A 26,042-nucleotide genomic window follows, 5' to 3' on the forward strand; every position below is an offset into this window, starting at 1 on the left:
AGAGAATATTTTTGGATACTTCATCATTATATTCACTTACTCTGTTATTTATTTTAATAATAATAATAATAATGGCATTTATTAAGTGCTTACTATGTGCAAAGCACTGTTCTAAGTGCTGGGGAAGTTACAAGGTGATCAGGTTGTCCCACGGGGGGCTCACAGTCTTAATCTCCATTTTACAGATGAGGGAACTGAGGCAAAGGGAAGTGAAGTGACTTGTCCAGAGTCACACAGCTGACAAGTGGCGGAGCCGGGATTTGAACCCCTGACCTCTGACTCCAAAGCCCGGGCTCTTTCCACTGAGCCACAATTTCTCTCTGTAGATCGTGAGCTCCTTAATAATCATCATAATATTAATTACGGTATTCATTAAACACTATGTGCCAGGTACAGTACTAAGCACTATAACAGCTACAAGACAATCAGGCTGGACACAGTCTCTATCCCACATGGGGTTCACGGTCCAAGAAATGAGTAAGATTTAATCCCCATTTACAGGTGAGGAGATCGAGGCACAGAGAAGTTAAGCCACTTGCCCAACGTCTCACATCAGGTAAGTGGTAAAGCCAGAATTAGAACCCAGGTCCTCCATCTCCCAGGCTCATGGTCTTTTTCACTGGGCCACAGTGCTTCCCCACACAGAGATCAAACTATCAACTCTAGTATGTTGTACTTTCCCCAACAGTTCATGCAGAGCACATATTAAGTACTCAGTAAATGCCCCAATGACTTTAAGTGATGAAAAGACGTACAGTACAGTAAATTAACGTGCCGGTCAATGGCCCACAAAGACCTCCCACTTCCTTTTTTCTTCCCAAGTGCCTCATTCAATGCTTTGGGCCTGGCAGACACTCAGACAGTATTTAAGAGTAACATAGAAAGACCCTCTCAGGGTTGCATGTGGAGAGTTTCCAGTCCTCTACCAGTCTTGGCTTTGGGAAGGGGAGTCGAGCAGTGGACTACCCATTCCATTCCTAGCTTGGGCAGTGGCTAGCGAGTGGAAGGCAATCTGCTACAAGTCAAAACCCATGCTGGGCAGCAATGGCATGGGAGAGAATCGAGGGTGGAGACTCAAGTTTACCGTGTGAAAGGCGGCATTGGTAAACCACTTGGGTATTTTTATCAAGAAAACTGTATGGATGCCCTACTGGAATGATTGCAGGTGGATAGCGGGGCATTCACGGAGAGATGTGTCCGTGGTGTCCCTATGGATCGGAAACGACTCGACGGCATAAGACGAGACAAAGCATAGAAAGAGACTAAGTAGGACTGGCAAGATTTGATCTTTACAAAACCATGCTATGTGCTTCCTGTTGGATCCTATGGACAGAGCTTGGCTCTGGGGATCAGGAAAACAGGGTTTCCATTCCAGTTTGGCCTCCATCTTAGTGATGTTAGTGAAAACCGCAATTGCAGGTGTAATGTGCTGCAGCCCTGCCCACCTTCCTGCTTATGTCACTCTGAACCCGAGCATTTTCACTCCCTTCTTCATCACCCTGACTTATTCCCTTTATTCACCATCCCTCCCAGCCCCACAGTACATTATGTGTATATCTGTTATTTATTTATATTAATGTCTGTGTTCCCCTCTAGACTGTTAGCTCATTGTGAGCAGGGAATGTGTCTGTGGTGTCTGTTGATAATAATAATGATGGCATTTGTTAAGCACTTACTATGTGAGAAGCACTGTTCTAAGCGCTGGGGGGATCCAAGGTGATCAGGTCGTCCCCCGTGGGGCTCACAGTCTTCATCCCCATTTGACAGATGAGGGAACTGAGGCACAGAGAAGTTAAGTGACTTGCCCAAGGTCACACAGCAGACATGTGGCGGAGTCAGGATTAGAACCCATGACCTCTGACTCCCAAGCACGGGCTCTTTCCACTGAGCAAAGCTGCTTGTCTTAAAATGTGACCTTCCCTGACTGGGAATCAAACCCGGGCCGCGGCGGTGAAAGCACCAAATCCTGACCACTAGACCACCAGGGAACCATGATTGCTGCATTGTATTGTCCCAAACGCTTAGTACAGTGCTCTGCACACAATAAGAACTCAATTGACTGACTGACAGGAGCAGGACCAGTACTGGCAGGATGAGAGAAGGCTAATGGCGTCCCCCAAACCACTTTAGAGTTCAATTTCTCTGTGCAGTTTCTCCACTCCGAAGCCTCAGGGCCGAGCCCACCCATCATTCTCAACGGGAGCACTTCATCCCAAATCCTCGGCCTTTCTAAGGGTTTGCAAATGGGTCTGTTCTTGAATCTCCCCAGGTATCCATCTAATTTTGCCCCAGTGTGACCCTTTTTCTGCTTTTTAAAGACAAGTACAAGAAGTCCATTTTGAGAACACAGCTATTTCCAAGATATAACAGCTTCTGGGTATGCAATAATATCTATCCTGTCTTTAAGGATTTCCATGATGTATGCCACGAAGCCCCGGTGATTTGATTGAATCCAGCTTTAAGATGCTCTATTTCCTCAACTCTCCTCATTTGGCTTCTCAATCTTCCGACCTAAGGGCTTGCTGGGGTCCACTGTTCCCTTGATCTTTCTTATGCAAGTTTGAATTAAGGCCTTGTAGACTTGTATTCGATTGGGTTGTTCCTGAGGCAAAGAACTTTGACAGCTGGCTGATCTCCAAAAGGATAGTCTGCAGACTCAGGAACAGACTGTGCTAATGGAAGGAAAAGAAGGGTAACAGTGGCAACGGGGTAAGCCAAGAACCCGAGAACCAAAGAGCAAGTGATAAAACCAGAAGAGGGGAAAACTGTTCATTCTACTATAGAGTTCAAAATTTTAGAGCTATTATAGAGGGGAAGATGAGGCAATGAGAAAAAAAATGGTTTGGGTAAAATTATGCATGTGTGTGTGTATTATATACATAAAACAAATGTGTGTATGTGTGTTCATATTTGTACAATGGGTTCAAATCCCGGCTCCGCCACTTGTCAGCTGTGTGACTTTGGGCAAGTCACTTAACTTCTCTGTGCCTCAGTTCCCTCATCTGTAAAATGGGGATTAAGACTGTGAGCCCCGTATGGGACTAGAACCCGTGATTTCTGAGTCCCAAGCCCGTGCTCTTGCCACTAAACCATGCTGCTTCATGTGGTAGAGCCAGGATTAGAACCCAGATCTTCTAACTCCCAGGCCTGTGCCCTCTCCACTAGGTCACGCTGCTTTGACTAGTTGGATAAGTGAGCCCGTTGTTGGGTAGGGACTGTCTCTATATGTTGCCGACTTCTACTTCCCAAGCGCTTGGTACAGTGCTCTGCACACAGTAAATGCTCAATAAATACGACTGAATGAATACGTAGATAAGTAACAACCTAGTAGATAGAGTATGGGCCTGGGAATCAGAAGGACCTGGGTTCTAATCCTACCTCTGCCAATTCTCTGTTATGTGACCTTGGGCAAGTCACTTAACTTCTCTGTGCCTCAGTTCCCTCATCTGTAAAATGTAGATTACGACTGTGGACGCTATGTGGAACAGAGACTGTGTCCCACCCAATTACCTTATATTCATTCATTCATTCATTCAATCGTATTTATTGAGTGCTTACTGTGTGCAGAGCACTGTACTAAGCACTTGGGAAGTACAAGTTGTCAACAGATAGAGACGGTCCCTACCCAACAGTCGGCTGACAGTCTAGAAGAGGGAGACAGAGAACAAAACAAAACACATTAACAAAATAAAATAAATAGAATAAATATGTACAAATAAAATAAATAAATAAATAGAGTAATAAATACGTTCAAACATATATACATATATACAGGTGATAATAATAATGTCATTTATTAAATGCTTACTATGTGCAAAACACTGTTCTAAGCACTGGGGGGTACAAGGTAATCAGGTTGTCCCAAGGGGGTCTCACAGGCTTCATCCCCATTTTACAGATGAGGGAACTGAGGCCCGGAGAAGTGAAGTGGCTTGCCCAAAGTCACACAGCTGAAAATGGCGGAGCCGGCATTTGAACCCATGACCTCTGACTCCAAAGCCCGGGCTCTTTCCCCTGAGCCACGCTTGAATGTCATATATGTTATATGTATCTCAGTGCTTAGAACATATTGGGTCAACATAGTAAGCACTCAATATATACCACAATTATTCTTATTAGTATTACGCTTAAGTATGGTCTTCATTTTGTTCACTCTGAATATTTTTTACATTATCTATGAATCAGTGGTATTTATTGAACAGATACTGGGTGTTGAGCACTGTACTAAGTGCTGGGGCGAGTACAATACAGCAGTTATGCAGCCAATCTATTCACTGTACCTCAGTCATGTCTAGCTCACCACTGGCCCCTTGCCTATATCCTCCCTCTGGCCTGAAATTCCCTCCCTCTTCATATCAGGCAGACCTCCACTCTCCCCACCGTCAAAGTTTTACTAAAATTACATCTCCTCCAAGAGGCCTTCCCTGACTAAGCCCTCGCTTCCCCCATTCCCCCTCCTTTCTGTGTTGCCCTGGCACTTGGATCTGTTCCCTTTAAGCACTAGCTATCCACCCCACCCTCAGCCCCATAGCACTTGTGTACATATCCATATTTTTTTAATAAATCAATGATATTTATTGTGTTTGCTACAATTAGAGCACTGTATTAAACGCTAGGGAGAGTTCAGTGCACTAGTGTTAGCAGACATGTTCCCTGCTCACAACAACTTGGCTGCCTATCTTCCCCTCTAGACTGTAAGCTCCTCTTGGGGAGGGACCATTTCTGCCAACTCTGTTGTACTCTCCCAAGCACTTAATACAGTGCTCTGTGCAAAGCAAGCATTCAGTAAATCCCATTGATTGATAGCAGAGTTGCATGTGCAGTATTGAACTGGACTATATAGAAACCTCTCGTAATTGGATTTGGAAATGTTGCTCTATTTCGTATATGATGACTATCTCGCTGCTGTAAAAGCCATGGTTTTCTGCTATTAGGTGATGGATTTTTGCATTAGGAAAGTAAATTTATCTTTTAAAATTTCTAAATGGAAGTGCATTTGTGACCAGATTCTTGCCTACAGCGGGGCATAGAACAGGAGGGATTTGTTACACATGTAGTAATTTGTTGCCTTTCAACAGCCTTATTAGTATTCAGAGGAGAGGGTTGTTATGGCCTCATTATTTCCTCCCCCCAGAGGATGAGCCACACTAATTAAGTACATTTAAGGGAGGAAAAAAAAAATAAAACCTGTCCTGCTTGTGTCCTTGTTAATTGACTGTTCTTTACTTACTGATGCACACTGCTTCTTACAGTGTAACAATGGATTATCGAGCAGCGTCTTTGGCCCACCCTTTACCCTTGTTGCTAGTCATGTAACTTTTACAAAGTTTCCAGACAACTTGGCTTCCTGAGATCACGGTTTTTGAGACGACAGTATCCTGGAGATCAAGAGGCCAGGGAAGTATTGCGACTTGAGTCAGTCTGTTGCCGATTCTCATTTCCAAGCCAGAGCAAGAGACATTATTTGGCCCCGGATACCTGTCTTTTTTGAAGACTACTTGCAGTCCTGCATAATCGTTCCCTCTTCTGCTGGGCGGTATTTCTTTCTTTGCCCTCCCTCCTGCACCCGATGGAACGTTTCTCTTGTTCTCCTCCATAATCCTGCCCCAACCTTCATATGCTCTTTATTTGGGGGTTCAGTAAATGGATTTCATTTCCATACTGACTGTCAGCATCCATTATCTGACAGGAACTAGATATGTATCATTTAAGAAGCAGTGTGGCCTAGTGGAAAGAGCACAGGCCTGGTAGAGGACCTGGATTCTCACCCCAGCTCTGCCACTTGCCTGCCCGTGTGACCTTGGGCAAGGCACTTAAATTCTCTGGGACTCAGTTCTCTCATCTGTAAAATGAGGATTCAATGCCTGTTCTCCTTCCTACTTATACTGGGAGCCCGATCTGGGGCAGGGACTAAGTTCAACTGTATCTTGTATCTGCCCCAGTGCTTAGTACAGTGCTTGGTGCCTCGTAAGCACTTAACACCACAATTATTACTACTATTATGACTGCATTTTGGAGTTGAAAGAGAGAGTGATGGAAAATCTAAGTGAAAAATTGTCAATTAACTTCACCTCACAGCCCGGGCTGACTTAGTGTTCCTTGACTGTGTACTGAGGAGGATGAGATCCTGTTTCTACTGAAGGGGCAGATAGAAATGTCGTTATTTTCAAATGGAAACTTACATGGGACCAAGAGAACCCGGCAGACTTACATTTTATATCTGTGAGTAGGAATTTGGAGACTTGTTCAAGACATCTAGCAATAGCTTTTACGACATCAAGATTGAAGATGAGCAAGTAGCCAAATTCTGTTTGTTCTGACGACTTGACACTTGTCCACATGTTTTGTTTTTGTTCTGTTTCCCCCTCTAGACTGTGAGCCCATTGTTGGGTAAGGAACGTCTCTATATGTTGCCAACTTGTACTTCCCAAGCGCTTAGCACAGTGCTCTGAACACAGTAAGCGCTCAATAAATATGATTGAATGAGTGAATGACTGGTGATAGTTATTCAATCAATCATATTTATCGAGCACTTACTGTGTGCACAGCGCTGTACTAAGCACTTGGGAGAGTACCACACAGCTGCAATAGTCCCTTCCCACAACAAGCTTACAGTTTGGAGGGAAATACCACCCCAGTCCCAAATAGTTCTCACTTCTAGAACCCTGGAGATCCTTAGAGCACTTGATATCCACCCTTCCCTCAGCCCCACAGTAGTTATGTTCATATCTATAATTTGTTTATATCAATGTCTAGCTCCCCTGCTAGACTGTAAGCTCACTGTGGTGCAAAAATATGACTTCCAACTCTGTTGTATTCTTTCAAGTGCTTTGCACCCAGTAGATGTGCAATAAATCCCTTTGATTGATTGGAGACAATCTGGCCACAGATCAGACTTTAATATCCAGTCCCCTTAAACTTTCTGTTCTCTAGACATCATTTATGGAGTGAGTCCAAGACTGAAGATACCAAAGACGAAGCAAGCACTGAAGGAAAAAAATGGATCTCAATGACCTTCCTTCCAATCCAGTTCTTTTCTTCTTCTTCTTTTTGTTAAGCGCTTACTATGAGTCAGGGACTGTACTAAGCACTGGGGTAGATACAAGCTAATCACAGAATTCATCCTCAATTTCCAGAGGAGGTAACTGAGGCAAAGAGAAGTTAAATGACTTGCACAAGGTCATACAGCTGGCAAGTAGCAGAGCTGGGATTAGAACCCAGGTCCTTCTGACTCCTGGGCCCAAATTCTAGCCACTAAGCCATGCTGCTTCTCAATTCCATAGAAATCCCTTTCCGAGTCTGCACAGGAAGTGTTCCTGCAACTAGTAATAAATGCTTGAAATACTAACAATTGGTGGGAGGTAGCTTGTGTAATCAACAGCTTCCAGTCTCTTTGAAGATCCAATCTTCTCCCATTCTCAAAGTTTCACTTTGCTCTCCTTTTTAGAGAATTGTTGCTTGGTTATTAAGAGGGAAAGGTGCCACCAGAATAGAGCAATTATTAGGCATTTTTCTACCCTGATCCCAGACACCTTCTTAGTAGTAGCAGGTGGTGTTCTATTGTCATCCACTATTGTTTGTCTCATGTTGGTGGCTCTGGAAAAAATAATGCATTAATTTTGCAGGTGACCTTTTCCTGTTTTTCTTGCCCCATGTCAAGGCAAAAATAGTGGTTTCAAAACTTGAAATGCATGAAGTAAAATCTTTTGCCCTCCTTTCTGTAGAAGTAATAACAGTATTTAAGTACTCATTGAGTGTAATAACCCTATTAATTGCTTGGGAAGTACAAAGCAAAAAGTGACACATTCCCTGACCACAAGAAGTTTATACTGTAACAGGAGAGAAAGAATCAGCACTTATGTACATATCTGTAATTGTATTTATTTGCACTGATGGCTGTCTCCCCTCCTCTGGACTGTAAATTTGTTGTGAGCAAGGAATGAGACTGTTTATTGTGGTTTTGTACTCTTCTAAGTGTTTATTCATTCATTCATTCAATCAATCGTATTTATTGAGCGCTTACTGTGTGCAGAGCACTGCACTAAGCCCTTGGGAAGTACAAGTTGGCAACATATAGAGACGGTCCCTATCCAACAGTGGGCTCACAGTCTAGAAGGGGGAGACAGACAACAAAACAAAACATGTAGACAAGTGTCAAAATCGTCAGAACAAATAGAACTACAGCCATATGCACATCATCAACAAAATAAATAGAATAGTAAATATGTACAAGTAAAATAGAGTAATAAATCTGTACAAATATATACAAGTGCTGTGGGGAGGGGAAGGAGGTAGGGTGGGGGGAATCATCATCATCATCATCATCAATCATATTTATTGAGCGCTTACTATGTGCAGAGCACTGTACTAAGCGCTTGGGAAGTACAAATTGGTAACATATAGAGACAGTCCCTACCCAACAGTGGGCTCACAGTCTAAAAGGGGGAGACAGAGAACAAAACCAAACATACTAACAAAATAAAATAAATAGAATAGATATGTACAAATAAAATAAATAAATAAATAGAGTAATAAATATGTACAAACATATATACATATACACAGGTGCTGTGGGGAAGGGAAGGAGGTAAGATGGGGAATGGGGAGGAGGAAAGGAAAAAGGGGGCTCAGTCTGGGAAGGCCTCCTGGAAGAGGTGAGCTCTCAGTAGTAGCTCTCAGAATACCAAGGAGGGTTGCTTCCTTCAGGAAAGAAGAATCATTCCAAACAGCCTCCTCCCAATTCTCCATAAATGATGCTATTTCCTGTAAAGAAGCTCTCCTTACCTTGGAGACGGTGAGATGATCATTAATATTATATGGCCAAAGTATCAGATCATACTTTAGTACATACTTTAGTTTAGTACAGTGCTCTGTACTTCTTTTTCCTAGGGTGGTATTTCCATTGTACACCCTCTTCTATAATATGGAGGGTAAATTCCTGCAGAATCCAAGGTTAAGGAAAACTTTGATCATATACACCCTGTGATCAAGGCAGTGTGTGGGCACACATTTGTTTCTTCCAACACTGCTTGTAATAGCAGAACAATGCCTATCCTCAAGGCAGGCAGCGATGCAAATGGGAACACCCTGAGCCAGTATCTGTGCTAATCAGGCTTTTAACAGGAGGAATATTCATACCCCAAATGGTGCAGGAAGATCCGAGGGCTACACTTGGCAACCACATACCCAGGGCCAGGCATCCGTCCGTCTACCCACGGTGAGTACAAGTGCTTAGTACAGTGCTCTGCACACAGTAAGCACTTAATAAATATAATTGAATGAATAGCTAGGGGTAAGCAGCACTTTTTTAGAAACTGTGCCGGTTTCACGAACAGAAGCAGAAGGAGCAGGATGGCATAGTGGATAGAGAATGAGCTTGGGAGTCAGAAGGTCATGGGTTCTAATCCCAGCCCCGCCAGTTGTCTGCTGTGTGACCTTGGGCAAGTCACCTCACTTCTCTGTGCCTCAGTTACCTCATCTGCAAAATGGGGATTGAGACTGGGAGCTCCATGTGGGACAGGGACTGCGTCCAACTCAACTTGCTTGTAATAATAATAATAATAATAATAATGGTATTTGTTAATCACTGACTATGGACCAAGCACTGTTCTAAGTGCGGGGGTAGATACAAGATAGTCAGGTTGTCCCACGTGGGGCTCACAGTCTTAATAGCCATTTTACAGATGAGAGTAACTGAAGCCCAGAGAAGTGAAGTGACTTGCCCAAGGTTACACAGCAGATAAGAATCGGAGTCGGGATTAGCACAGTACCTGGCACATAGTAAGTGCCTAACAAATACCACATTTGTTATCATTATTATTATTATTCCTTTCGCAGTTGAATTCCATCACTTCCTGGCCTCTAAATACCAGAAAGACGAAGATCTATGTTTCATCCCACACTTTTGGAGAGAAATATTGCTCAAGAGAAGGATGATATTCTAAACATGAATAAAAATAGTCGTGATACAATTTAACAGAGCTCAGAAGTCTTCCATGGCTACGTATAGGTTTCCATGGGTACACCCAGACTTGGAACAGTGTTTATTTTCTCTTCATTTCTGTTGAAACTGGTTTCACCTCGAGTAATTCATCACTACTAGAGAAGTCTAAAGATCTACCTGATGTAAACAACAATGAGATCATTATCTAAACCCAGTGGCTTTTATTTTTCCTCTCTCTGCAGACTGAGCAAATTCTGAGTTCCCTAAAAGCTAAGTGCTGATGGCAAACTGTTAAGGGCACCTATCTAATGGAAAAACAACTCTCTGTCCAACCAGGGTCAAAACTGCTTTTTTTGGACTAGATCCAGTTTTTAGTGAAACCACAGCCAGTAGTAAAACGAACAAATTGCAGCTTGTTGTATTGCTCTTTTTTTTCATTTGAATAATCTCCCCAAACAGTGGATAGTGTTAAAATTAAATATACCAATGAGGATGCTGGATCTGACCTTGAAAGTAGGTGGAGGACTTATTATTGAGCGTGTATTTAACACTACATTTTTATTCTCCGGCTTCCTAAATAATAATTATTATGGTGTTTGTTGTGCTCTCTCCGGCTAAGTGCTGGGATAGGTACAAGAGTATGAAATCAGAACATTCCCTGTCCCATCTGGGTCTTAGAATCTATCTTATCCCAATTTTACAGATGAGGAAACTGAGGCCTAGAGAAGTTAAGCGACTCCCCCAAGGTCACACAGCAGGTCTGTGGTGGAGCTGAGATTTAAATGTGTGACTTCCAACTTCTAGTCCCATGCTCTTTCCACAACGGCATACTATTCTAAAGTGGATTCATAGTAACATTTCTCCTCTAGTTGAGAAGAAGACTTCAGAGGGAAATTTGGCTTTTAAATGACCACAGAATGCCTTTGTGGAAGAGTTTAGATATGGACTGAAGCCTTCAGATTTCCCAGGCTTTTGCATTATTTCACTAAAATAGAGTTACAGCCCATTTAGTTGGGAGAACCAACACTGGATAAACCATGACTAAAATCAGTTCTTCATGTACCATCTCAATCCCGAATTGTCATCCGGATAGGTCTCCTGTCATTTGTGATGGGGGAAATACCGTCAATATCAACACACTGGGATAAATATAGGTTAATGAAGTCAGATATGGTCCCTCCTTGTTCCATGCAGAGCTCAAAATATATCCAAATAAGGAGCCTGGGATTGGTAATCAGGAGACTCAGAATCTAGTACTGGCTCCTTCCCTTGTCTGCTGTGTGAACTTCTGTGCCTCAGTTTCCTCCTCTGCAAAATGGGCCCCCTACTTTGTCCCAGGAATGCAGAGAAGCAGTATGGTGTAATGGCTAGAGCATTGACCTGGGAATCCGAAGGTCATGGGTTTTAATCCTGACTCCGCCGCTCATTTGCTGTGTGACCTTGGGTAAGTCACTTCACTTCTCTTTGCCTCGGTTACCTCATCTGTAAAATGGGGATTGAGCCCCACATGAGATGGGGACTGTGTTCAACCTGATTTGCTCGTATCCACCCCAGAAATGAAGTAGCTGCTCTCCCTTCTGCTTAGACTGCATGTCCCATGTGAGGCAGGGTCTGTTTCCAATCCAGGGTCCGGTTTCTAATCTGTGTTTTGCCCTCAACATTTAGCACGTAGTATGTGCTTAATAAATCAAATCATAATACATTTTAAAAGTCAGTGATCTAGGAAAAGTGTTAAATCAGTACATGGATGAGAGCATCCTCAGACCCCCTTCTGCAATTTAGCTCATTACGGACAGGGAACATGACTGCTAATTCTGCTGTATTGTACTTTCCCAAGCACTTAGTACAGTGCTCTGCATTTAGTAAGTGCTCAATAATTGCCATTGGTTGATTAGTTACAAACTTCTGTGTTTAGGTCAGGATGCAAGGAGAGGGTAGAAGTGCTAGCCGAAGGCACAGGGCCACAGAGTATGTGGGATTGAAGCCAGATGATTGAAGAGCTAAGAGAGAGGTCTCAATGGGCCCAGAATTGTTAACTAGCCTAATCGCCTTAGTCGTAGTAGTAATAATAATTTTTATTAAGTACTTGCTACGTGCAGAGCACTGGAAATGAACACACAGTTGGGCAATAGACACAGCCCCCCGTCCTCAGAGGACTCCACAATCTAAAACTAAAAAAGGGGAGAGGACACTGGCAAAAGACACATAAAAAGAGATGAAATGAAACACCAAAACAACATGAGGAAAAAAAAAACTCCTCCGAACCAGGAGCAGGGGGTCTGATCCCAAGAGATCAAAGGCACATCAGAGTTCAAGATGAGCTTTTAGTAAAATGAGTGGAAAGAAATAGTTCAGAAAATCTGCACAGTGAGGCATTATCCTTCTCGGGGGCGGGAGAGCAGGAAACTGTATTTCGAAGAAACGTCTTTCTAGGGAAGGTAGAAAGGGAGTCAAAGGAGAAAGCAGAGTGAACCTGCAACTTCTTTTAAGTAAATGGGCAAGATGAAGATGCCAAGTTGCCCCCTAATGAAAAGTCACCAGAGGATCTAGAAGTTTGCTGGTTGGAAGGGCATTAAGCACTGGGATGAATTGTCAGGAAGAGAAACCAGGATTTCAGTCTGCTGTAGGCTATGTCTAGAAGCTTCCTTGTATTAATGACTTTTCTTTCAGTCTTAGAATTCTTTGAGCTCACATCCAGACAATCTCATCCAAATTTTGTGGTTAGATTGAAAGAACTAGGTTATATAGAACTGTGAGCCCACTGTTGGGTAGGGACCGTCTCTATATGTTGCCAACGTGTACTTCCCAAGCGCTTAGTACAGTGCTCTGCACTGTACAGTAAGCGCTCAGTAAACACGATTGAATGAATATAGAAGGTAGATTGTCTATCCGTAATTTAAAGGCAATTCCTGGAAGAGGCATGTGTGTGTGTGTGTGTGTGTGTGTGTGTGTGTTTGTGTGTGTGTGTGGTCCCATACTTCACAAAGGGAGACGTACTCATTACACTTAAGTGTGAGTTTAAAAACGTGAGAGAACAAGAGAAACTGAGTTTCATTCTGTCTTGAGAAGACTTACTTTGGTGCCATTTCTTTAATTTACAGTTGAAAGGCTTACCCAGTACTACAGTGAGAGAGGGGTGGTCTCTAACCTGAAATCCCATCTAATCAAAGCCACAGAACTAATATAATAATGATGGCATTTATTAAGCGCTTACTATGTTCTAAGCAATGGTGAGGTTACAAAGTGGTCAGGTTGTCCCACGGGGGGCTCACAGTCTTAATCCCCATTTTACAGATGAGGTAACTGAGGCACAGAGAAGTGAAGTGACTTGCCCAATGTCCCACAGCTAAGTGGCAGAGCCAGGATTAGAACCCATGACCTCTGACTCCAAAGCCCGTGCTCTTTCCATTGGGCCACACTGCTTCTCTACACATAGGATGTGCACCAGTTAGGGGGCCTGTTAGTTCTGCTTTAATTAGCTTGGAGCTCTATGACCTTTTAAAGCAAGGGATGAGCTTTCTTCCTGTTCACATCAGAGTAATGAAATCATTTAAACGGGATCTAATACTCAGCCATTCTATCCAGCTGTTGTTTCATCAAGGACTAATAATGCCAAACTGCAACTTGAAAATCTTCAAAATAGCATTAACTGCTCTTGAAGATGCCAGATGTGAACAAAGTCTTTGCCTGCCTTCGCCAGGATGAAAGTAGAAAAGAACGCAAGAAGACTCTGCCACTGGGCAGTAAGTGAGTAATCAGAATTAGCTATCCAGTATTTTGATTATATAGAACAAATCTAAATGAGAGAATCCGTGACAGTACTGCAGAATTGGCAGGAAGGTGGCTGAGCGGGTGAGGGAGAATAGGAACTCCCTTTTAAGATCTATTTTTGTGAACTCAGGGTGGAAGGGTTTTGAACACATGTTACCAAGAGAGGGGGGTTGAGGGGGGTCTGATGTTGGTTTAATTATTGCAAGCCTCCTCCTCCCCATTTCGGTGAGGATGGATGATGGTTTTATGGCCTGAGTTTTAGTGGGAGGGGTTCAGGGGGGTCTGATGTTGGTTTAATTATTGCAAGCCTCCTCCTCCCCATTTCGGTGAGGATGGATGATGGTTTTATGGCCTGAGTTTTAGTGGGAGGGGTTCTGACTCTAGACTTCCAACCGGGAAGAACCCTCCTCAAGGGATGGAGCAAACTCAACTGTAGTAGCCTATTGTCCCACCTTTAAATCCCTTCCTCTGAATTGAATTCGGCAACCTAAACTCACCTTTACAGAGATAACTAAAATGGCCTGTTTCCAGGATTAGAAAAGCTAAACCCCACGTGGGACAAGGACATTGCCTTTACCGGTTGTCTTGTGTATACCTCAGTGCTTAGTACAGTGCTTGCACTTGGTAAACACTCAGTAAATACCAATCAATAGGTAATAATAATAGTTATGATCCGCCCATCCGCCAAGCTTCTGCCCATCCGCCAAGCTAGCTCTCTTCCTCCCTTCAAGATCCTACTGAGAGCTCACCTCCTCCAGGAGGCCTTCCCAGACTGAGCCCCTTCCTTCCTCTCCCCCTTGCCCCCTCTCCATCCCCCCATCTTACCTCCTTCCCTTCCCCACAGCACCTGTATATATGTATATATGTTTGTACATATTTATTACTCTATTTATTTTACTTGTACATATCTATTCTATTTATTTTATTTTGTTAGTATGTTTGGTTTTGTTCTCTGTCTCCCCCTTTTAGACTGTGAGCCCACTGTTGGGTAGGGACTGTCTCTATATGTTGCCAACTTGTACTTCCCAAGCGCTTAATACAGTGCTCTGCACATAGTTGGTGCTCAATAAATATGATTGATTGATTGATGGATGGATTATGATATTTGTTAGTGCCCTTCTGCCAGGCACTGTACTGAGCATTGGGGTGGATACTAGAAAATTGGACTGGGCACAATCCCCGTCCCATGTGGGGCTCACAGTTTCAAACCCCATTTTACAGATGTGGTAACTGAGACACAGAGAAGTGAAGTGACTTGCCCAAGGTCACACAACAGACAAGAGGCAGAGCCGGGATCCGAACTCAGATCCTCTGATAACCAGGCCCGTGCTCTATCCACTACACCGTGCTGCTTCTTTTGAGTGCTTACTGAATATTGAGTGCTTATTGTGTGCAGAGCACTGTGCTAAGCACTTGGGAGAATACAATACAATAAAGTTGGCAGATATGTTCCCTGTCTCCCCCTCTGGACTGTAACTCATTGTGGGCAGGGAATGTATCTGTAATATTGTTTTATTGTATTCTCCCAAGCACTTAGTATAGTGCTCTGCACACAGTAAGCACTTGAGCCCACTGTTGGGTAGGGACTGTCTCTGTATGTTGCCAACTTGTACTTCCCAAGCGCTTAGTACAGTGCTCTGCACACAGTAAGCACTCAATAAATACGATTGATTGATTGATTGATCAATAAATAAGATTGATTGATTGATTGCCCACAATGAGCTTACAATCTAGAGTCTAAACTGTAAAGTCTACCACATTTCTTTTTAGCGGCAACCCTACTCTTTACCAGTCCAAGGCACTACTGACTTTTTGTCAAGATTTGAGGGGCTTAAGGTGGTAGTACAGGCACGTCTCTCTCACTCCCAGTTTGATACAATCTTGGCCAACAGTGATACGTGATTCTACCTGGTCCTGGGGAAAGCTGCTTCGGTAGAAGACCAACCCCGTAGCAGAAGGGGAAAGGTAACCCAAGGACTGCCTCCATTTCACTGCTCCCAGGAAAAAGAAGGGCTTCCAAGTGGTTGCCAATCCACCTCCTCATCAAACAAAATACTCCTATCATTAGCGCTAAAGCACTCCACCACCTTGCCCCATCTTACCCACCTCACTACTCTCCTTCTACAACCCAGTCTTCATACTTCACTCCTCTAGTGCTAACCTTCTCACTGGAACTCCATCTCATCTCTATCTTGCCGCCAACCCCTAGCTCATGTCCTGGCTCCGGCGCAGAATGCCCTCCCTCCTCAAATCTGTTAGATAATTACTACCCCACCCCACCGCAAAGCCTTAGTGAAGGCACATCTCCTCCAAGAGGGCTTCCCAGACTAAGCCCCCCTTTCCTCTTCTCCCACTCCCTTCTGCATTGCCCTGACTTGCTCCCTTTGCTCTTCCTCCCTCCCAGCCCCGCAGCACTTACGTACGTATCTGTAACTTGATGTCTGTCTCCCCGCTTTAGACTGTGAGCTCATTGAGGGCAGGGAATGTTTCTGTTTATTGCTGTATTGTACTCTCCCAAGAGCTTAGTACAGTGCTCTGTATACATTAAGCATTCCATAAATATGATGGAATAAATAAATGAATTTAGTTGAGAAACAGTGTTGCCTAATGGGGCGATCACAGACCTTGGAGTTTCGGAACCTGGGTCCTACCCTTGATTGCCTGACCTTAGATCACTACTCTGTGCCTCAGATTCCACCTCTGAAAATGGGGATTAAATACCTGTTCTCCCTCCTACATAGACTTTGAGCCCCATATGGGACTCTTAAGTATATTATAAATTGCTTATTCACTCATGTTAATGTTTGTCTTCCCCTTTTTATGGGCAGTGAATGTGTCTGTTCATTTTTCTCTCTTGTAATAATAATAATTATGGTATTTGTTAAGCACTTACTATGTGCCAGACACTGTTTTAAGCTACTGTACTCTCCCAAGCACTAAGTTCAGTGCTCTGCACATAGTAAGCAATCAATAAATACCACTGATTGATTGATGTGGGACAGGGACTGTGTCTTATCTGATTTTCTTGTATCTGTCCCAGTGCTTAGTACAATGCTTGACCCATAGTAAGTACTTAACAAATACCATAATTGTGATCATTCATGTGATTATTGCTATTATTAAGATATACTGTTAAATTATTTTACTAGCATAGGCTGGAATGTCCAGGTTTTCTTATTTTTAAAAGTTCAAAGACTTGTGGTTCTCAGCCTAGTAATGGTATTTATTGAGTGCCGGCTGAGTGTTATTCATTGTGTTAAACACTTGGGAAAGCCCCACAGAAGCACAAGAGACGTTCCCTGCCCATAAGGAGCTACCACTCATCACCTTTCTCAAGATTTTTGATGATAAAAACAATGCTTTTACTCAGACCAAGGATGGTCCATTCCACCCAACAGTCTGCATCCTTACTGTCAATGGGATGCTGGGTGGAACTGAATAATGGCTGCCTTCATCAATATTCAACTTAATGCCTGGCCACGTGTCCTCTAATATACTTAATTTTTTTCTCTCTACTTTCCCACTTACCCTCTAGAAACTTATTATGACGCTTTTGTCTAAAAAATTATCTTATTTCAACCATATTCACATGAGTATGTACAATTTCAATTAATTAATGGTATTTTTGAGTGTTTGCTATATTCTTTCATTCTTTCAGTTGCATTTATTGAGTGCTTACTTTGTCTAGGGAAATGTACTAGGCACTTGGGAGAGTACAATATAACAATATAACACATTCTCTGCCCATAGCGATCTTACAATCTAGAGACAAGCTTTCAGAGCACTCTTTACCAGAAGGAGGCCTGGATGATTTTTCAGAAGGTCAGAAGTGATTTTTCTGAGAGATCAAGCAAGCTAGTTGTAATCAGAGAACATGTCTATTAACTGCTATGTTGTACTCTTCCAAGTACATTGTAATGTGCTCTACATAGTGTAGGTGCTCAATAAATACCATTAATTGAGTTCCTAAAATAGAATAATGAAGGAAAATAATAAAATAACACACCCATCTCATGCTAATCCACATGCATTCCTAGAAGAAGAAAAATAAGTGATAATTCAAATTTAGTCTCTGAGGGTGTTGTGTGCATATGTCTTCATATCTGGGCTGGAATTTAGACAGGAAGCACTGGTACGATCCTGGATGACCAGACTGGGTGAAAGGCTGGGTAGTAGTTCAGTCTTAAAATATGGGTTAAAGATATACCCTGACTTGTATCTCCCCATTTACAAAGGACACAACCAGAGTGCAGGACTGCAAATAGAATAGGTGAATAGAAAAGTCAATCCAAAATTCGGAATTAGGTTTGAATGTAAGAAGACTGACTTAAGGAAGGTCAAAATTATTCCTACCCCTCGGATCTGGTCTTCTTATGTTAAGAACTGTAGAGATGAAAATTATGTCACTAGGAGGAAGGGCCCCATTGAAAAAACCAAAGAATTTTTCAAGATGAAAGCTGAGGCAGTACATGAGGGAAAAAGAATATAGCTTTTGTGTTTTGAAAAATGCTTCACGGTTACTTGCTTAAATGCAAATGATTCAAATCCTCTTAATTAAATCTTGGAACAGCTCATATAAGAAAACTCCACAAAAGAGTGTTCCACCATGCATTTTTCATGTCACAGTGAGGTCATCCTCTAGACTGTAAGTTCGTACTCTAGACGGTAAGTTCTTTGTGGGCAGATAATGTGTCTGTTATATTATTATATAGTGTATTCTCCCAAGCACTTAGTGCAGTGCTCTACACCCAGTAAGCACTCAATAAATATGACTGACTGATTGACTCATTAGCCTGTTCCGATCCCTCAGTTGATCCGTTTCAAGTTCTAATACTATAACATTGCAAAAGGTTCTCAGAGGGCTTTGTTGGCACATTTTGAAAAGGCTGATGTGAAAATTAATCCAAAACTGAATATGCTCAAATAGTACTTTTGGTGCTTAAGCAGTCCAGGTGTCATGGCTAAGAGATTAGCACACTTCTATAACAATAAGATCTAATTTGGTTTGGAACACTACTAGCACGTCTTGAGTGGCTGGTGAATTGGGATGCCAACTCAAGTTTCCTTCCTCAGAGAATCTCCACTACTGCTATCCATTGAGTTCTCCTGCTAGGAGGTAGTATTTTAACCTATAAACACATCTCAGAATTAGCGGTAAATTTATCACACCCGAACCCATAGGCTGTTCAACTGAAAGCTGGAAATAGAACGAATAGTTTCCTGAAGGTACTTTTGTGTGACGAGCAGTGAAATCCCTTTCCCACTGTGTTAATTTTTGCAGGAAAAGCTGCACTAACATTTAGGATTTTCACAGCTCATCACCTTGAAACCAAACTCGAGCCCTACGAAACTTTCAAGGGTTTGTTTAGTGTCAGTTTCCATGTCCCTCGGGATTATTTTATATCAGATTTTGTATTTCTACTCTGCAGTGTCATCGTTTGGTTGCTCAGTTCCAGCAGACACTCCAGCCATAACCTTCCTCCTCCACCTGTATAATTTAGACCCTATCTATAATTTATCATCTTGGCCGGTTTAAGAGTCTTAGCTGAAATAATTGGCAATCATTATTGCTGCTTCTGCCACTCTTCCTTTCCCCCCACACTTGCCCTTGTCCTAGGACTGATTCCATGGTACAGATAACATATATCCACAGCCATTCAGGAAAAGGGATGTTTTTTCCCTAAGTGGGAGAAAATCCCAAGCACTGAAGAAAGCAATGACTGCTATTTTTAAATAGCTTCCGTTTGGAGAATGGATCGTGCTTATTAGCACAATGGTGGCACCGGGGAAAATGCGGGAGGTGACTCATGGGCAAAGGGCAAATCTGGGTGAGAAGCTTGAGCCCCCACGTGAAATTTTAAAAGGAAACATTCATGGTTTCTGTCACAATAACCATCTCTGCTGAATTCCTACACATCTCTGAAGGGTATTCCAATGATAATAACTGTGATATTTGTTATGCACTTGCTACATTCCAAGCACTCGGGTAGATAAAAGTCAATCAGATCAGACACAGTGTCTGTTCCATGCAGGGCTCATAATCTAAGGGAGAGGGAGAACGGGCACTTTAGCCCCATTTTACAGATGAGGAAACAGAGCCGGAGGAGGTAAGTGCCTTGCAAAAGGTGACTCGGCGGGCATGTCCCTTCTCATGTCCCTCCATACACCTTAATCACACACAGTAACTGGGATTAGGGGTTGAAAACTGGGGGAGGGGAAACAGCTGTCTTTCTTTCCCTCCATCCATTTGTCCTCCCTCCTGTCAGTCATTCAAAATATACTAGTAGGGAACAACTTGGAAGCAAGTGTTCCAAATATTTTGGATCCAGCCCTGCTTTCTCTAGAAGAGCAGAGAGGGAGGTAGCCTGGGAGTCTGTAACAAGTTTGTGTGATGCAGGAAAGGAAGAGAAAAGCACCTGAAGGCAGTTGGGATGAACAGATCTTTGAGAGGATAATAATGATGGCATTTTTATTAAGGGCTTACTATGTGCAAAGCACTGTTCTAAATTCTGGGGAGGTTACAAGGTGATCAGGTTGTCCCACGGGGGTTCACAGTCTTAATCCCCATTTTACAGATGAGGGAACTGAAGCACAGAGAAGTTAAGTGACTTGTCCAAAGTCACACAGCTGACAAGTGGCAGAGCTGGGATTTGAACCCATGATCTCTGACTCCAAAGCCCATGCTCTTTCCACCGAGCCGCCCTGCTTTTCTGCGATGCAGCGATGACATCAGACAGTGTACAATCAGAGATAATGCTTAGGAGAAGCAGCGTGGCTCAGTGGAAAGAGCACAGGGTTTGGAGTCAGAGGTCATGGGTTCAAATCCCGGCTCCGCCACTTGTCAGTTGTGTGACTTTGGGCAAGTCACTTAACTTCTCTCTGCCTCAGTTACCTCATCTCTAAAATGTGGATTGACTGTGAAACCCCCGTGGGACAACCTGATCACCTTGAAACCTCCCCAGCACTTAGAACAATGCTTTGCACACAGTAAGTGCTTAATAAACGCCATTATTATTATTATTGTTATTATTATTAATGCAACCAGGCATATGTCCTGATCTGGGACAGTCACAAGTATAAGTGCTCCATGATTTGGTCGATTGTGTTGGGAAACATAGAATAGCACATAGGGGGATTCACCACTCGCAACTGTGTGTGTTGTGTTAAGGTGGCAAGAACAACGTGCCACTTCAAAATGTGGGAAGTTAGTACAGTGTCCTGCACTTGGTAAGCGTTCAACAAATACCACTGACTCACTAATTGATGAGCATCAAGAGGAGGGGCGAAACTGTCAGCTCAGGGTTGGTAGTTGCCATTCCCTTCGCAACCTGCCTCACGGTGATACACTCCTAGCAAAAAAAGGCATTTGGAGATCAATTTGATGGACAGAAGAGGGATGTGAATGTTATTCTTTTGGATGCTCAGCTTCTCGGATTGGAGAATGGAAGAAGGAAATCAAGCTATCCAAGATTTTATCTTGAGAGGAGAAGTGATGCAATCTAGGCAGGTGTGAGGCTGGCAGGTTTTGAAGTGCAAAAAGGATAGGTTTATTCTTCATCAGTCATCAAAAGCATTCATAATACCTTCATTGCATTTAGTGCTTTACCATCTAATTTAGGACAGACATAGGAGCTTTAATCTGGGGGGAACTTTCAGGAGATTAGGAGGAATGGAAACAGGTCAGCTGCCTCTTTCAATGGACCGAAACTGGTTCATCTCTGATGTCAATCTTGCTGCATGAGACTCCACTTGGCAACATAGTCTTGAACATATGTTTAATTTTTATGATTTCCTCTCCCACCCCGACTCCCCAGTCTCTATCACTGTTGAAAGCTCTTTACTCTGAAGTAATAACATCATTTAGCAATGAGTCTGTGTAATCCACAGCTTCTCAAAGTGCGCACAAGAATGTTAAATATAAATAGCCTTGCTCCTAAAAGAGAGTAGAATGGAAAAGCAAGATTTCTTGGTTCTTTATTGTTTCCTGATGCTTAATTCCAAGTGATCCAATTAACCATGTGGAATTTTTCTACACAATGCTGTCTGTAGATGGGCACAATATTTTCAGAATCCAGCCCTTCCTCTCCATCCAAATGGCCACCACATTGGTTCCGGCACTAGTCTTACCCTATTATGTTCTAGTGTCTTAATCCTCCTTGACTTGGATGCTTTTACTACTATGGACCAGTCCCTCCACCTTGAAACACTTGCAGGCTTGGTTTTTCGCTGACTTGGTTCTCCTCCTAACCAGACATTCTCAGCTTTGTGTGCTGGTTCCCCTTCCATCTCTCATCCTTTAATGACTTATATGCATCATCAGTCCTTCTGCTACATGAAACATTGAATTATTTATTTTGATTACTCAGACTGTAAATACTCTTCATGTTTGTCTCCCCAGTTGGAGGCTAAGTTCCTTGTAGGCTGTGAATGAGCCACCACTTATTTTGTACTTCCCAAGCCCTTAGTAGAGTGCATTACTATTATTGTTATTATTCTATTTGTTAAACATTTACTGTGTGTCAAGCACGGTTTTAAGCACTGGGATAGATACAAGTTAATCCCACACAAAACTCATGTTCTGAGTAGGAGGAAGGACAGGCATTGAATCCTCATTTACAGGTGAGGAAACTGAGACACCGAGAGTTAAGTGACTTGACCAAGGTTTCACAGCAGGCAAGTGGCAGAGCCAGAATTAGAACCCAGGTCCTCTGAATCCCAGGCCCCGGCCTGTTTGCATTAGGCTACGCTGCTTCTCAATTATCTTCGACACATTTCTCTCATTCAACTCCCACATTCAGTCAGTCATGAAATCCTTTCAGTTCTACCTTCATGAGAATCTGCCCTTTTCTCTCCATCCAAACTGTTACCTCACTGATCCAAGCACTCATCATTTCTGGCTTTGATTCCTGTATCAGCCCCTTTGCTGACCTCCCTGCATCCTATCTCTTCTTTCTCCACTTCATACTTCACTCTGCTATTCATTCATTCATTCAATTGTATTTATTGAGCGCTTGCCGTGTGCAGAGCACTGTACTAAGCTCTTGGGAAGTACAAGATGGCAACGTATAGAGATGGTTCCGACCCAACAACGGGCTCACAGTCTAGAAGGGGGAGACAGACAACAAAACAAAACATGTAGACAGGTGTCAAGTCAGCAGAATAAATAGAAATGAAGCTGGATGTACATCACAGAAAGCTAGATGCATGTCATAGAACATTGTTCTGAAAAAAACCTTGTGTCCATAGCTTCCCACTCTTCAAAAACCTCCAGTAGCTGCCCATCCACCCCCACATTAAACAGATACTTCTTCCTACCAATTATCGAGGTCACACTGCAGGCAGATGGACAGTCCCTGTCCCTCATGGGGCTCACAGTCTTAATCCACATTTTGCAGGGGAGGTGACTGAGGCACGGAGAAGTTAAACGAACTTGCCCAAGCTCGCACCAGTGGTGGGCCCGGAATTAGAACGCAGGTCCTTCTGATTCCCAGATCCATACTCTATTCACTTGGCTACACTTCCTCTCATGGTTCTCATCGTTATTAATCAAGTATTTGATCCCAGACCACTGGAGGATGGAAACTTTCTTTCAGGAGCTGGCGGAGTTGCTCTGTGAGCTGTTGGTCTTGTGTAACTTTGCTGTTTTATGCATCCCTCTTGATCAGGCTGGGGAATGTCTGCCTGACTGATCGTTGCCACTCTGGGATGCTAAAGACTCTACTTGCCCTCTTACCTTGCCCTGGGCTACCTGAGGCAGAAATGCACTTTATTGGGTGGAGGGTCTCTCAGGGTTTCCGAGGCCTCTGAAACATCAGTCCTGCTCTGGCAAGGAGGTCCTTGCAAACTTTGTCTTCAAGCAATCAATGAGAGCACGTCCTGTGATCAGAGCACTGAACTGAGTGGTTAGGAGAAAACAGCAGAGTTGGCAGACACATTCCTTGCCCACAATGAGCTTGCAGTCTAGAAATGAGCTTACAATCTAGAGCTTAGTCTTGACAATAATGGGCAGATTTGGGTCTTAGACATGGCTAATCTATCAAATTCCTAGAGTGCTGGGTTTTGAATGCCAAAAAAATACCTCCAAAGAGTAGAGGGATTCACCATGGCCTAGTGGAAAGAGCCTGGGACTGAGCAGCAGGAGACCCAGTTCGAATTCTAGCCCTGCCTTGGCCTGCTGTGTGACTTTGGACAGTCACCTAACTTCTCTGTGCCTGCTTCCTCATCTGCAAAATGAGGTTAAGATATCTCTTCTCCCTACTTTTTAAAGTGTAAGGCCCAGTGGCCTCATTCAGTTTGATTATCTTATCTACCCCAGCCAACAGCATAGCACTTGGCACATAGTAAACGCTGGCCTAGTGGATAGTGCACGGATCTGGGAATCAGAAGAATGCAGGTTCTAGTCCTAGCTCCTCCACTTTTCAGTTGTGTGACCTTGGGTAAGTCACTTAACTTCTCTGTGCCTCAGTTACCTCATCTATAAAATGTATTAAAACGTTAAGACTGTGAGACCTATGTGGGAGAGGGACTGTGTCCAAACTGATTTTCTTGTATTCCCCCCAGCAGTTAGAATAGTGCCTGGCTTATAGTAAGTGCTTAACAAATACCACTTAATAAATACTTTGAAGATGATTATTCCTCACTCTCGGCGTCAAGGCTGTCCATCACCTCGCCCCCTCCTACCTCACCTCCCTTCTCTCCTTCCACTGCCAAGCCCGTACCCTCCACTCCTCTGCCACTAACCTCCTCACTGTGCCTCGTTCTCACCTGTCCCGCTGTCGACCCCCGGTCCACGTCCTCCCCCTGGCCTGGAATGCCCTCCCTCCGCACATCCGCCAAGCTAACTCTCTTCCTCCCTTCAAAGCCCTACTGAGAGCTCACCTCCTCCAGGAGGCCTTCCCAGACTGAGCCCCTTTATTCCTCTCCTCTCCATCACCCCGCCCCCTGCTCTACAGCACTTGTATATATTTGTACATATTTATTACTCTATTGCAAATATTTGCTACTCTATTTTATTAATGATTTACATATAGCCATAATTCTATTTATTCTGATCAATCAATCAATTATATTTATTGAGCACTTACTGTGTGCAGAGCACTGTACTAAGTGCTTGGGAAGTACAAGTTGGCAACATATAGAGGCGGTCCCTACCCAACAGTGGGCTCACAGTGGTTTTGACACCTGTCTACATGTTGTGTTTTGTTGTCTGTCTCCCCCTTTTAGACTGTGAGCCCATTGATGGGTAGGGACCATCTCTATATGTTGCTGACTGATACTTTCCAAGTGCTTAGTACAGTGCTCTGCACACAGTAAGTGCTCAATAAATACGATTGAATGATTGTGATTATGATGGTTAATAATAATCATCATTACACCCTGAAGCATTGGAAATTTTGCTTATCCACTCCACACTCCGGTGTGCCATTGCATATTGGTAACTAAGGTTAGCTCCGAGCTAGCGCTTGGGGGAAAAATAGCTAACTTCCTCTTCCATCATTGAAATTCCTGCAGCATCCTTAAATTGGCACACTTACCTCCACCTTTCCCCCCATTGTGCACAACAGTAACGAAAAGTATTAAAGCAAGTTAAACCACAACGTAGAAAGTAAGGAAGGATACAGGCAACAAAGATATTACCTCAAAGAAACACTGTGAATACTAATTCAAAAACTCACCACCAAACCGCTTACTGTTGTGTTTCATTTTATTTTCCTGCTTCGTTTAATTACCGTAATGGAGATTTTCTCACTGAATAGGAATCTTGGAGAGGATCTAAAGAAAATATAATTAGTCCAATCTTTGTCCAAACTTCACTGCTCTGTTTCTCTATTATTTTTTTGCCTCCCAAAAACGCATTCCTGCTGTTTTGGGTTTTTTTTTTTTAATATTTAGAGTCTGAAGAGTAGGGAAGGTATCAAATCAGTGGGGCATAATAAAGAATGAATTTCTGCCTTACAAAGGCATCTTTCATATTCCTTTGCATTTAACTGTTCTTGTCCTGAAGTGTCAATTCATTTTTAAATGCAGGGTGTTGTAGTCTGCCTAGCTGAGTATACTTAATTATGGTATTTGTTAAGTGTTCACTAGTTGACAAGCACTCTTCTTAACTACTGGGGTAAATACAGGTTAATCAAGAAAAGCAGCGTGGCTTGAGTGGAAAGAGCCCAGGTTTGGAAGTCCGAGGTCATGAGTTCTAATACCGACTCCGCCATTTGTCAGCTGTGTGACTTTGGGCCAGTCACTTAACTTCTGTGTCCCTCAGTTACCTCATCTGTAAAATGAGGATTAAGACTGTGAGCCCCATGTGGGACAGCCTCATTACTTTAAG

The 26,042-nt window shown here is 43.1% G+C and overlaps 1 protein-coding gene and 1 non-coding gene across 2 annotated transcripts in view; one reads left to right on the forward strand and one right to left on the reverse strand.

The window, feature by feature from the left end:
* LOC119935683 (bifunctional heparan sulfate N-deacetylase/N-sulfotransferase 3) overlaps positions 1-26,042 on the forward strand; it is a 141,684-nt gene that overhangs the window by 26,288 nt on the left and 89,354 nt on the right. The gene's annotated exons all lie outside the window — the stretch shown is intronic.
* On the reverse strand, positions 1,917-1,988 carry TRNAE-UUC. The gene has a single exon. It is a non-coding gene; the product is annotated as a tRNA-Glu (tRNA).

This window comes from Tachyglossus aculeatus, chromosome 12, assembly GCF_015852505.1.
Source record: "Tachyglossus aculeatus isolate mTacAcu1 chromosome 12, mTacAcu1.pri, whole genome shotgun sequence".
NCBI lineage: Eukaryota > Metazoa > Chordata > Mammalia > Monotremata > Tachyglossidae > Tachyglossus > Tachyglossus aculeatus.